Source organism: Canis lupus, chromosome X, assembly GCF_048164855.1.
Source record: "Canis lupus baileyi chromosome X, mCanLup2.hap1, whole genome shotgun sequence".
NCBI lineage: Eukaryota > Metazoa > Chordata > Mammalia > Carnivora > Canidae > Canis > Canis lupus.
The window spans coordinates 59,637,330-59,650,411 of NC_132876.1; the positions used below are offsets into that span (position 1 = coordinate 59,637,330).

At 36.1% G+C, this 13,082-nt stretch overlaps 1 protein-coding gene across 6 annotated transcripts in view; it reads right to left on the reverse strand.

Moving 5' to 3' along the window:
- The window catches only part of CYLC1 (cylicin 1), a 134,765-nt gene that overhangs the window by 66,498 nt on the left and 55,185 nt on the right, over nucleotides 1–13,082 (reverse strand). The gene's annotated exons all lie outside the window — the stretch shown is intronic.

The following is a 13,082-nucleotide window of genomic DNA, read 5'->3' on the forward strand; positions in this document are numbered from 1 at the left end:
GCCAATGCAGATGACTGTACTGAAGGCAAACATAGTACAGTCACAACAATAGGGTACAAGAAGCAACACAGGAAACATCCCTGAAGTTCCAGGTTTTGGCAAACAGGGGATATTGCATTGCTGGTCACTACAAGACCTCTCAATCATAAAGCCACTACTTAGAAGAGCAAGAGAGGTAGAGGACTTTCCTAAAATATAGGAACAGACACAGAGTTAGCAAGATGAGGAGATAGAGAAATATGTCCCAAATGAGAGAATAGGACAAAATGATAGCAAGAAAGTTAAACAAAATAGAGAAGTAATATCACTGATGAAAGAATTTAAAATAATGGTTATAAAAATACTCACTGTACTTGAGTAAAGAATGGAGGACCTCAGTGATACCCTCAACAAAAGGAAATAAAACATAAGAAAGAACCAATCAGAGATGAAAAACTCAATAACTGAAATTAAAAATACACAAATGGAATAAATAGTAGATAAAAGGAAGCAGAAAGAACAGAGAACTGTAAGAATAATGACAAATCAACCAAGCAGAACAGGAGAGAGAGAGAGAGAGAGAGAGAGAGAGAGAGAGAGAAAGGAAAACTATTAAGGGAACTCAGAAACATCATCAGGTATAATAATATTTGCATTGTAGGATCCCAGAAGAAGAGAGAAAAGGGGGCAGAAAATTTATTTGAGGAGCATACACAAAAAAGACTCATATAAGTTAAAATTACAAAAAAAAGTATGGATTAAGAGAGAATTTTTAAAACAGCACCAGAAAACAGTTACATTCAAAGAAATCCATATGATAATCATTGTATTTTTAAGCAGAAATTTTGAGGCCAGAAGAAAGTGCCATAATATATTTACAATAATAAAAAATCTCTGCAATCAAGAGTACTTTATCGAACAAGGCAATCATTTAAAAAAAAAGAAAGATAAAGAGTTTCTCAGACAAATTTTTTTTCCCAGACAAAATTTAAAGGAATTCATGACAACTAAACCAGCGCTCCAATAAATGTTAATATGGAAAAGAAAGACCAAAAGTAGGAGTAAAAATGTAGGAAGTGCAAAAGCAGTAAAATTCAGTATATCTATAAATGTCAGTCATGGGATTTACAAAATAAAAGCATGTGAAATATGACACCATATACCAAAAACATTAGGAGGGAGAGTAGTAAAGAACAGATATAAACTTAAGTGACTATCAACATAATATTGACTGCTATATGTATAAGATATTATATACAGTTAATGGTAATGGCAAATCAAAACCCAGTAATAGATATGCAAAAAAAATAAATAAAAAAGAATACAAATATATGATAAAAAGCCAACAAACAGTGAGAAGAGGAAGAGAATAAAGGAACAAAGGAGAACTACAAAAACAACCATAAAACAAATGACAAAATGTCAAGTGCATGCCTACTAATAATTTTAATATTAATGGACTAAACACTGTAATCCAAAGACATAGGGTGAAGAATGGGTGAAACAGCAAGGTCCATCTGTAGACTGCCCACAAGAAACTCATTTCAGACCTGAAGACACATAGAGATTGAAAGTGAAAAGATGGAAAAAATTATCATGCAAATGGAAGGAGCATCAGGGTAGGATTACTTATATCAGACAAAATATACTTTAAAACAAGTACTGTGATAAGACACAAAGAAGGACGACATAATCATAAAAGGAAAAATTCACGAAGAAGATATCACAATTGTTAATATGTATGCACCCAACATGAAAGCACCAAGTATGTAAAGTAGCTATTAACATACATAAAGGAAGTAATTGATATTAATACTATAATAGTAGGGAACTTTAACACTCCACTTTCTTCAATGGGTAAATTATCCAAACAGAAAGTCAGCAAGGAAACAGTGGCCTTGAATGACATACTGGATCAGATAGATCTACTAGATATATTCAGAACATTCTATCCTAAAACAGCAGAGTACACATTCTTTTAAGTGTACATGGAAAACTCTCCAAAATAGATCACATATTAGACCCCAAAATAAGTCTCAACAAATTAAAAAAGATCAAAGTCATACTATGCATCTTTTATGACCATAATGCTATGACACTAAAAATCAAACACAAAAAATAATCTAGAAGAATAAAAATACATGGTGGTTAAATAAAAAGCTACTAAACAATGAATGGATCAACCAAGAAATCAAAAAGGATAGTAGAAAATCCATGGGAACAAGTGAAACAGAAAAGATAATGATAAAAAATTTTAGAGATCCAGCACATGCTGTTGTAACAAGGAAGTTTATTGCAATACAAGACTATCTCAAGTAGCAATACAAATCTAAAATAAACCTTGCATCTAAAGGTACTAGAAAAAGAAGAAAAAGCGAAACTCCAAATCAGTAGAAGAAAATAAATAGCACAGATTAGAGAAATGATAAATTAAATAGAAACTAAAAAATAACAACACCAATAATAATAATATAGATCAATGAAACCAGAACATGGTTCTTTGAAAATATTAACAAAATTGATAGAACTTTAACTAGACTCATAGGAAAACAGAGAGATGGAGACAGAGAATTCAAATAAACAAAATAAGAAATGAAAGAGAAGAAATAACAATCAACATTACAGAAATACAAAGGAGTATAAGATAATATTATGAAAAATTATATATCAACCAATTGGAAAATCTAGAAGAAATGGATACATTCCTGCAAACATATAACCCCCCAAATATGAACCAGGAAGAGATAGAAAATTTGAACAGATAGATTAACAGCAATTATATTAAATCAGTAATTTAAAAATTCCCAACACAATTCCAGGACCAGAGAATTTTGCGGGTGAATTCTACCAAACATGTAAAGAAAAGTTAACACCTATTCTTCTTAAACTACTCTAACAAATAGAAGAGGATGGAAACATTCCAAGCTCATTCTATAAAAGCAGCATAACCCTAATACTAGATAGATGATAGATATAGATAGATGATGATAGATAGATAGATAATAGATAGATAGATAGATAGATAGATGATAGATAGATAGATAGATAACTAAAGGACAGTATCTCTGAGGAACTTAGATGCAAAAATCCTCAACCAAATACTAGTAAACTGAAACCAAAAATACATTTAAAAATCATTATCACAATCAAGTGGGATTTATTCTAGAGATAAAAGGGTGGTCCTATGTTTACAAATTTATCAATGTGATACATCACATAAGAAGAGAAAAAAATTTAAAAATCATATGATTATTTCAATAGATGCAGAAAAGTATTTGACAAATTACAACATCCATTAATGGTAAAAATACTCAGTAAAGTAGGAACATACTTCAACATAATGATGGCCATTTATGAAAAACCCACAGTTAACAACATATTCAAAGGGGAAAAATGGGATAATTTCCCTAAGACCAGGAACAAGATGAGAATGTCCACTATTATCACTCTTATTCAACACAGTATTGGAAGACTTACCTATAGCAATCAGAAGGAGAAAAAATAAAAGACATCTAGTAAGGATGAAGTAAATATTTCATTATTTGCAGATGACATGATATTATATTTAGAAAACCCTAAAGACTCCATAAAAACTACTAGAATTGATAAATACATAAGATCACAGAATACAAAATAAATATGCAAAAATACATTGCATTTCCATATACTAATGATAAAGCAGCAGAAAAATGAACTTAAGAAAATAATCCCATTTACAATTGCACCAAAAATAACAAAATATCTAGGAATAAACTTAACCAATGAAGGGAAAGATCTGTCTTCTGAAAACTATAAAACACTGATAAAAGAAAGTGAAGACAACTCAAATGAAAAGATACTCCATGCTCATAGATTAGAACAAATATTGTTAAAATGACCATACTACACAAAGTAATCTACAAATTTAATGTAATCCGTATCAAAATACCAACTCCATTTTTCACAGTACTAGAATAAATAATTTTATCATTAGCATGGAAATAAAAGATAATATGAATAGCAAAGCAATCTTGAAAAAGAATGAAACTGGAGGTATTACAGTCTTAACATTCAAGATATGTGGCCAAGCTGCAATAATCAAAACAGTATATTAAAAAAATCAGTATATTATGGTAAAACAAAACAAAACAAAAACAAAAAAAGATACATAGATCAACAGAACAGGAAATAATGCCCACAAATAAAACGATTACATGGCCAATTATTCTTTGACAAATGTGGTAAGAATATACAATGGGAAAAAATATAGCCTCTTCAGCAAATGGTGTTGAGAAAATGGGGCAGCTAAATGAAAGGGAAAAAATGAAACTGAATCACTTTTTCACACCATATGCAAAAATAAACTCGGGCAGCCCGGGTGGCTCAGCGGTTTAGCGCTGCCTTCAGCCCAGGGCATGATCCTGGAGACCCAGGGTCGAGTCTCACGATGGGCTCCCTGTATGGAGCCTGCTTCTCCCTCTGCCTGTGTCTCTGACTCTCTTTCTCTCTGTGTCTCTCATGAGTAAATAAATAAAATCTTAAAAAAGATAAATTCCAACTGGAATAAAATCTAAATGTATGACTTGAAGACATAAAATTCCTAGATGTGAGCACAGGCAGTAATTTCTCTGACACTGGCCATAGCAACATTTTGTTATTTTTTTATTTTGTTTTTTAATTTAAAAAAAAATTTTAGCAACATTTTTAAAATCTATTATTCCTGAGGCAAGGGAAACAAAAGCAAAAATAAACTATTGGGATACATAAAACAAAAACAATACAGTTCTGCACAGGAAAGAAACAATCAACAAAAATCTAAAATACAACTTACTGAACAGAGAAGATAATTGTAAATGATATATCTGATAAAGGGTTAGTCTCTAAAATATACAAAAAATTATAAAACTCAACACCAAAACAATAAATAATCCAATGAAAAATGGGCAGAAGAAATGAACAAATGTATCTCCCAAGAAGACATCCAGATGGCCAATAGATGTGAAAAGATGCTCAATGACATTAACTTCAGGAAAATGCAAATCAATACCATAATGAGGTGCACCTTGTTGACTCAGTTAGGTGCCTCACTCTCGATTTTGGCTCATGTTATGATCTCAGGGTTGTGGAAACAAGCCACACATTGGAATCTGTTCTCAGTGGACAGTCTGCTTGAGATTCTCTCTCTCTGCTTCTCTCCCTACTCGCTCTCTCTCTTCCTCTCCACAATGAGATATCACCTCATGCCTATCACAAAATAAAATAAAAAACACAGGAATAAATGTTGGTGAAGATGTAGAGTAAAAAGAACCCTAATATACACTTTATGGGAATACAAACTGGTGCAGTCACTGTGAAGAACAGTATGGAGATCATCAAAAAATTAAGAATAGGATTACCATGTGATCGTATAAAATCTACTACTAGGTATTTTCCCAAAGAATATTAAAACACTAATTCTAAAAAAAATATGTCTCCCTATGTTTATTGCAGTATTATTTATAATAACCAAGTTTAACAAAATTATGCAAGCAACACAAGTGTCTATCAATGGATATAGAGGTAAAGAAGACATTACATATATTCAGTGGAATATTATACAGCCATCAAAAATAATGAAATGCTTACATTTGCAATAAGATTCATTAATCTGGTGGGTATAATGCTAAATGAAATAAGACAATCAGAGAAAGACAAATACCATATGATCTCACTTATATGTGAAATTTAAGAAGCAAAACAAAATAATAAAAGATAAAAATGGAGACTACATTGTACATCTGAAAGTAATATAGCATTATATTTTTTTTTATTTATTTTTATTGGTGTTCAATTTACCAACATACAGAATAACACCCAGTGCCCGTCACCCATTCACTCCCACCCCCCGCCCCCCTCCCCCTCCACCACCCCTAGTTCGTTTCCCAGAGTTAGCAGTCTTTACGTTCTGTCTCCCTTTCTGATATTTCCCACACATTTCTTCTCCCTTCCCTTATTTTCCCTTTCACTATTATTTATATTCCCCAAATGAATGAGAACATATAATGTTTGTCCTTCTCCGACTGACTTACTTCACTCAGCATAATACCCTCCAGTTCCATCCATGTTGAAGCAAATGGTGGGTATTTGTCATTTCTAATAGCTGAGTAATATTCCATTGTATACATAAACCACATCTTCTTTATCCATTCATCTTTCGTTGGACACCGAGGCTCCTTCCACAGTTTGGCTATCGTGGCCATTGCTGCTATAAACATCGGGGTGCAGGTGTCCCGGCGTTTCATTGCATTTGTATCTTTGGGGTAAATCCCCAACAGTGCAATTGCTGGGTCGTAGGGCAGGTCTATTTTTAACTGTTTGAGGAACCTCCACACAGTTTTCCAGAGTGGCTGCACCAGTTCACATTCCCACCAACAGTGTAAGAGGGTTCCCTTTTCTCCGCATCCTCTCCAACATTTGTTGTTTCCTGCCTTGTTAATTTTCCCCATTCTCACTGGTGTGAGGTGGTATCTCATTGTAGTTTTGATTTGTATTTCCCTGATGGCAAGTGATGCAGAGCATTTTCTCATATGCATGTTGGCCATGTCTATGTCTTCTTCTGTGAGATTTCTGTTCATGTCTTTTGCCCATTTCATGATTGGATTGTTTGTTTCTTTGGTGTTGAGTTTAATAAGTTCTTTATAGATCTTGGAAACTAGCCCTTTATCTGATATATATTAACTATACTGAAATTAAAATAAAAAACAAATATTTAAAATGAATAAAATCAGAAATCTTAAGCAGATAAAGTAAAATAAAATATGAGACAAATATTGTTTCAGTGGATTATAAAAGGTATATGTAAAAGAAGACATAAAGATTATTTTTTTTAAGATTAAGAAATACAGATCACAACCACAATGAGATATCACCTCATGCTGGTCAGAATGACTATGACTAAAATTAACAAGTCAGGAAACAACAGATGTTGGTGAGGATGGAGACAAAGGGCAACCCTCTTACACTGTTGGTGGAAATGCAAACTGGCACAGCAACTCTGGAAAACACTATGGAGGTTCCTCAAGAAATTAAAAACACAACTATCCTATGACCCAGCAATTGGATTTATCCAAAAGATACAAACATAGTGATTCAAAGGGGCATATGCCCCAATATTTATAGAAGCAATGTCCACAAGAGCCAAACTATGGAAGAATCCCAGATGTCCATTGACAGATTAATGGATAAAGATATATATCTATATCTATATCTATATCATCTATATCTATATCTATATATAACTCAGCCATCAAAAAGAGTGAAATCTTGTCATTTGTAATGATGTGGATAGAACTAGAGTGTATTAAAGTAAGAGAAATAAGTCAGTCAGAGAAAGGGAAAGACAAATACCATAGATATTTAAGAAACAATACAGATGAACATGGGTGAAGTGAAGAAAAAATAAAATAAGATAAAAAGAGAGGGAGGCAAACCATAAGAGATTCTTAACTATAGGAAACACAGTGAGATTTGCTGGAGGGGTGGTGAGTTGAGGGACAGGGTAACTGGGTGATGGGCATTAAAGTGGGCATTTGATGTCATGAACACTGGCTATTATATGCAACTGATGATTCACTAAATTCTACCCCTGAAACTGATAATACTGTATATATTAACTAAATTGAATTTAAATAAAAATTTTAAAGTATTTATTTGTTTGTTTGTTTGTTTGAGACGGGAGGGGCACACTGGTGGAGAGAAGGGTCAGATGGAGAGGGAAAAGCAGCCTCCTCACTGAGCAGGAATTCCAATGCGGGGCTCAATCTCTGGACCCTGAGATCATGACCTGAGTCAAAGGGATACACAACCAACTGAGCCACTGAGGCACCACTAAATAAAAAGTTATGTAAAAATAGAAAAATGATAGTAAGTGAGTATTGATGAGGAAGTAGAAGAACGTTTTGTTGAAGACTGGAGAAAGAGGATACTTTATATAGTTCTAAAAACATAGGTGATTCTATGGTTACATGGGAAGCAGAATTTATAAGTGATAAACAGACACTTATCTGAGATTATCAAGCAAAGCTCAAAGGTACTGCTTATAGTAGAGTGTGAAAGGAAAGCAATAAAACAATTTTCCTGAAAATCAGGACTTGATAATTTGGGAAATTCTCACCTTATCCAGATTCCAATACATTCTAAAATTAAGAGGTTCACTGGTAGGAAAGTGTGCTCTGGAGAGAAAATCAAGAGTTGGCTAAACAAGGTTTTCTTAGTGAAGAAAATGTTAGACATATGAGTCATGGATCCACTTATCCATCTCAGCAAATGTCAGGAATAGAGATGAGATTAATCAAGAAGCATATGTGGAGGAGCATCTTGTCTAATGGCATAAATTCTCATATGCCATGAGAAACCCACACATGTTTTAAAGAATGTTATATATCTTTTCCACTTGGACCTAAAGGAACAGAGACAGGAAAATGAAAGATCATTAAACTGCCAAAATTCTGTAGACAGGAAACAGGTTGAGAAAACTACTTAGTTACAAACAGGTGATACCTTTATAGGAAGAGGAAAAATTATTCTGAGGGCAAAGCTGAAGGCTCTAGAGGGTGGAGCCTCAAACCACTGTGAATTATTCCTAGGCATGAACACTGAATGGAGTTTGCCCTGTTGGATTTAGAAATTGTTCAGGGTCAAAATAGTTTGTCCTTTCTATTTTCTCCCTTTTGGAAATGGAGTGTTGAAAAATTTAATCCTGTCTTGTCAAATCATTGTATTTGGGGAGCAGAAAATTTGTTTCCTAATTTTGCAGATAGAAATATTTTCCCAGGATGTATCATACATAACATCTAACCTACATCTGACTTACAATATTTAAATTGTAGGATATCAGACTTTTAAGCTGATTATATTTAAGTGGGATTTTGGACTTGAGTTAAAGCTTGGATAAGCTGATACTTTGGGGATGTTGGTATGGGAAAAATTTATTTTGCATGTGAGAAAGATATGGATCTTTGGAGTCCAGACTGTAGTAAGTGGAATTATAAACCCAAATATACTCATTTTCTAATCCCTGGAATTTGTTAATGTTACCTTAGATGGATAAATGAAATTTGTAGGTATGGTTAAGAATCTTGAGTTGAGGTAAACTGGTTAGCTCAGTCAATTAAGCATCTGCCTTCAGCTCAGGTCACAGATCCTAGGGTCCTGGGATTAAGCCTCATATCAGGCTCCCTGATCAGCAGGGAGCCTGCTTCTTCCTCTCCCTCTGCCTCTCCCTCTGCTGGTGCTCTCTCTCTTGTTATCGCTCTTCTCTCTTTCTCTCTCTCTCTCTCTAATATATATTTTAAAATATTGAGTTGAGGATATTACCTTGGATTATCCAGGTGGGTCCTAAATGCAATCACAATTTTTAAAGAGGGAAGCTAAAGGATATTTGACTAAAGAAATAGAGAAGGCAATATCACAGTATAGCAGAGACTGGAGTGATCTAGTCACAAAGTCAATATATGCTGGTAGCCTTCAGAAACTGCAGGAGGCACTAACTAGATTCTCCTCCAAAGCCTCACTTCAATTCACAGACACACCTAAATAACAGCCATATTACTATAACCAACCAGAAAATGATCTAAACTCTCACAGAACAGGCATTCTAATTAATAGTAGAGAGGAGGCTACATCTTAAAACTTGATGGAGATGTGGTCATGAACTAGATTTCCAGTGACACTAGCCACAAATGAAAGGAACACCACAACAGAGAGAAGAGGGAGGAACAGACCTCACACCAGACACCTAAGATATGAGGGACTTGCACTGGGAAGATAAAATGTCATAACATTTGGTTTTGAAAAACAGTGGGATATAACTTCATGAGTTTTAAAACCAGTAAAGTTTAACTCTGGGTAACTTAAAACTTATCAGGCTTAGCTCTGAGAAAGCCAGAGGGCAATAAGAAACTGACTCCCACCCTTAAAGAGGCAGCATAAGAAACAACCCCACTATGATAAAGCACAGAAGCAGCAGTTTGAAAGACTTCTGGAGTATAGGGGAAGGAGATTGATTTAGTCATCTCAGAACCTGCCTTAGAGTGGCAGCGATATTTAGGAGATTTTTCTAAGAAAAAAAAAAAGCTGGAGGAAATCATTTCTCTATCTTTCCCCAGCCTAGATAGCTGGAAATTTGTGGGAACCAGCATGAACACTCTCAATCTAACTTGTTTACACCACACACACACTGCTCCCCTGTTTTCCTTTGGATCCACTCCATCCAAAGCTACAGCATCAGTAACTGTCCCTCCAAAGCAACTCTTGCCATGTGTCATTCTGCACCCAGACTCTGCAGGGACCAGTACCTGGTGAGAGGGGAAGACAACAACACACACCAGTTCTCCTGCAGCCCTAGCAGCCAAACCTTATAAATAGTAGTGCAGAGAAAGTGCTTTATGCGTCAGTGCATCTGCAGCTTCAAGCATCTTATCTGACTGCTGAATCTGTCCACCAACTAAATCCTCTCAGGGGGCACCACAGGAAGGGTGCCCAGCATTTCAGGGTCACTGAAGTCTTGGCAGATGGACTGGAGGTAGGCATCTGGTCTGACCACCAGCCCCACTCAACAACAAGATTCTCAGGGGAAAATGCAGACGGTATCCATCAGGTCTATGCTACAACAGCCCCAAAAGATGAACTGAGAGAAGACATTTGGTTTCTCTGTATGTCCCACTCACAACAAAACCTCTCAGCAGACAATGAAGGGATAATGTTCTACAGTTCTGTGTGCCCACATCACTGACAAATGGGCTGAGGGCAGGCATATGGTCTGACTATTAACATCTTCCAACCACAAGCCTGGAGCAGCCGTAAACATGCCCCATAACAGCACAGGGACCAAACTCAGACCACAAAAGGTAAAACAGGCCATTGCAGCTGAGTGGACTAAAGGCAAATGAGACCCACACACAATAGTAGGGTGCACAAAACAAACATAGGATACATGCCCAAAGGACCTGGTTGTGATGAACAGGGGACATTGCAGTACAGGGCACCACAAGATTTCTTCATAAGGTCACTACCTTCAAAATCAGGATATGTAACTGGCTTCCTAATACATAGAAATAAACACAGAGAGTTTTACAAATGAGGAAACAATAATACACTCCAATGAAAGACCAGGACAAAACCATAGCAAGAGATTTAAATACAATGGAGATAAGCAATATGCTTTGTAAAAAGTTCAAAGTAATGGACATAAATATATGTACTGAATTTAAGAGTGGAAAATCTCAGTGAGGCCTTCAGCAAAAAAATAAAAAATTAGAAAAGAAACAATTCGGGCACCTGGGTGGCTCAATGGTTGAGCGTCTGGTTCAGGTCAGTCCTGCTGGGAGGGCACAGGACAGCAAGGAAACTCCTGCCCGGGGCCGAGCAGATCATTGGCCGCACCCTAGAGCCTCCAGGCCCTGCAGACAGAGAGCTCCTTAGTTACTGCGGGGGCTGAATCCAGGTTTCCAGAGCACCACTGGGGTGGTTCCTCCAGGGGCCTCAAAGGGTAAACAACCCCCACTGAGCCCGGCACCAGGCAGGGGGCAGAGCAGCTCCCCCAAGTGCTAACACCTGAAAATCAGCACAACAGGCCCCTCCCCCAGAAGACCAGCTAGACAGACAAGTTACAGGGGAAGTCAAGGAATTTAAAGTATACAGAATCAGAAGATACTCCCCCGTGTTTTTTTTTTCTTTTTGATTTCTGATTGCTTCCCCCACCCTTTTTTTTTCAACTTTCTTTCTTTTTCTTTCTCCTTTTCTTCTCTTTTTTCCTTTTTTCTTCCTTTTTTCTTTTTTCTTTTTCTCTTTTCTTTCCTTTCCTCTCTCTTTTTCTCCTTTTCCCAATAAAACTTGTTTTTGGCCACACTGCACTGAGCAAAATGACTAGAAGGAAAACCTCACCTCAAAAGAAAGAATCAGAAACAGTCCTCTCTCCCACAGAGTTACAAAATCTGGATTACAATTCGATGTCAGAAAGCCAATTCAGAAGCACTATTATACAGCTACTGGTGGCTCTAGAAAAAAGCATAAAGGACTCAAGAGACTTCATGACTGCAGAATTTAGATCTAATCAGACAGAAATTAAAAATCAATTGAATGAGATGCAATCCAAACTAGAAGTCCTAATGACGAGAGTTAACAAGGTGGAAGAACAAGTGAGTGACATAGAAGACAAGTTGATGGCAAAGAGGGAAACTGAGGAAAAAAGAGACAAACAGTTAAAAGACCATGAGGATAGACTAAGGGAAATAAATGACAGCCTGAGGAAGAAAAACCTACGTTTAATTGGGGTTCCCGAGGGCACCAAAAGGGCCAGAGGGCCAGAATATGTATTTGAACAAATCATAGCTGAAAACTCTCCTAATCTGGGAAGGGAAAAAGGCATTCAGATCCAGGAAATATAGAGATCCCCCCCTAAAATCAATAAAAATCATTCAACACCTCAACATTTAATAGTGAAGCTAGCAAATTCCAGGATAAAGAGAGGATCCTTAAAGCAGCAAAACACAAGAAATCCCAAAATATATGGGAAGGAGTATTAGGGTAACAGCAGACCTCTCCACAGAGACCTGGCAGGCCAGAAAGGGCTGGCAGGATATATTCAGGGTCTTAAATGAGAAGAACATGCAACCAAGAATACTTTATCCAGCAAGGTTCTCATTCAAAATGGGAGGATAGATAAAGAGCTTCCAAGACAGACAGGAACTGAAAGAATATGTGACCTCCAAACCAGCTCTGCAAGAAATTTTAAAGGGACTCCTAAAATTCCCCTTTAAGAAGAAGTTCAATGGAACAATCCACAAAAACAAGGAATGAATAGATATCATGATGACACTAAACTCATATCTGTCAATACAATTCTAAACATGAACGGGCTTAATGACCCCATCAAAAGGCGCAGGGTTTCAGGCTGAATAAAAAAGCAGGACCCATCTATTTGCTGTCTACAAGAGACTCATTTTAGACAGAAGGACACCTACAACCTGAAAATAAAAGGTTGGAGAACAATTTACCATTTAAATGGTCCTCAAAAGAAAGCAGGGGTAGCCATCCTTATATCAGATAAACTAAAATTTACCCCAAAGACTGTAGTCAGAGATGAA